A 1704-nucleotide genomic window follows, 5' to 3' on the forward strand; every position below is an offset into this window, starting at 1 on the left:
GTCCGGTTCCCTGTGAAAACTAAAAGATGGCATCTTAACATACGTTCCTGAGTTATTTTTCAGAAACCTCCACGGGAAGGAAAATACAGATAAGAGGGAACTGAAGAATTAAACCCTGACCACCCTGCTTTGCTCTAAATTTCCTGTCACACTCATCCTAACACTCCTTCCCACTAATCCAAGAACCTCTGAATCCACCTATGTCCCCCCAACCTTCACGATGTCCCACTTTTTGGGGCCAGGCCACTGTATAACCTCCATATGTTGATTGACAATCTTGCCGCCTACAATGTGCTCCTGCCTTTGCAAACCTGGCTGCTCGTTCTTGCACGGCACCCAGCAATAAAGACGCCTCTTTCTCCCAATACGACTCTTGGCTTCAGTGTCCAGCTTTCCTGAGCTGGGTGAGCAGACCCCAGTTTGGTGACAAAATGAAACACTGACACATGCTATGACAGTGGATGAACATAAAAACATGACGCCAACTGGAAGGAGCCAGACACAAAAGGCCACAGAGTCTATGCTGCCATTTATATGCAAGGCCCAAAGTAGACAAATCCATAGAGACAGGAAGCAGAGTGGCGGTCGCCAGGGTGGGGGAGTTGATGAGGAGTGGGCCGTGACTGCCGGCGCGTGCAGGGTCCCTTTGGGGTGACGAGAATGCTCCAGATTGACTGTGGTGCTGGTTGCACAGCTCTGTGAATGCACTAAAATCCACTTTATTGTGCAGTTTGTAACCTGTGCCATGAACCTCCATATGTTTTTTATAACCCTCTCCCTTGACTAACTCCTTGACCTTTTGAGTTGTTTCCCCGAAATGATGGACTCAAAGTCCTGGTCTCAAGTGATTGTCCTGCCTCAGCTTCCCAAAGTGCTGGTTTGAGCCGCCACCTCAGCCTGAAATGGTGGATTTTCTACGAGACAAAGGAATTGAGATTCTGAAGGCGCCGGGGCAGACTTCCTTTTGCCAGGACTCACCATCCCCCTCCACCTGCCCCAAGGCACGTGGCTCCTACTTAAAAAGCCCCGGGATCTCCATTAGCTGGAGATGGATTTGGGGCAGCTTCTCCCTTTCTCCTGGCAAGATGTCTGTCTATTAAAAATTCCTTTCTTCCGTGCCAATCCTCATTGTCTCAGTAGTTGGATCTTTGTGCAATGAGCACCTAGACCTAAACCAAAACCCCGCTGGGGTTTTGACAACTTCAAATAGGTGAACTGTATGGTGTGTGAATTATATCCCCAAACTGTTACTTAAAAGGGGATGGTTGTGGCGGAAAGTGGATAAACAGATCATGGTATATTCTGTGGCACATGCACAGAATGGAATCCTAACCAGCAGTAGACAGGAGCCACTGACATGTGCAACACCATGGAGGAGTCTCCAAAGATTATGTTGAGTGAAGGAACCCAGACACCACAGACAACGTAGCGTGTGATTCCATTTTCATGAAGTAGAACACGCAAAACATGGAGAACAGGCAAAAGGAGCCCACTTGGATGGGGAGGGAGGGGAAGTGACTAGAAAAGGTCCCGGGGACTTTCTGGGGTGATGGTAACTTTCTGCATCTTGATTGACAGATGGGGAGGGACCCTCATTGCACTGTGAACTTAGACCTGTGCCAGGTAATGATCACCTTGATCACAAAAGGGGGAGATTTATTAAAGCGGAGAATCACTGTTTTAGACACTTAATTGGAAGAATAT

This window comes from Propithecus coquereli, unplaced genomic scaffold (assembly GCF_000956105.1).
Source record: "Propithecus coquereli isolate 6110/MARCELLA unplaced genomic scaffold, Pcoq_1.0 Scaffold39, whole genome shotgun sequence".
NCBI lineage: Eukaryota > Metazoa > Chordata > Mammalia > Primates > Indriidae > Propithecus > Propithecus coquereli.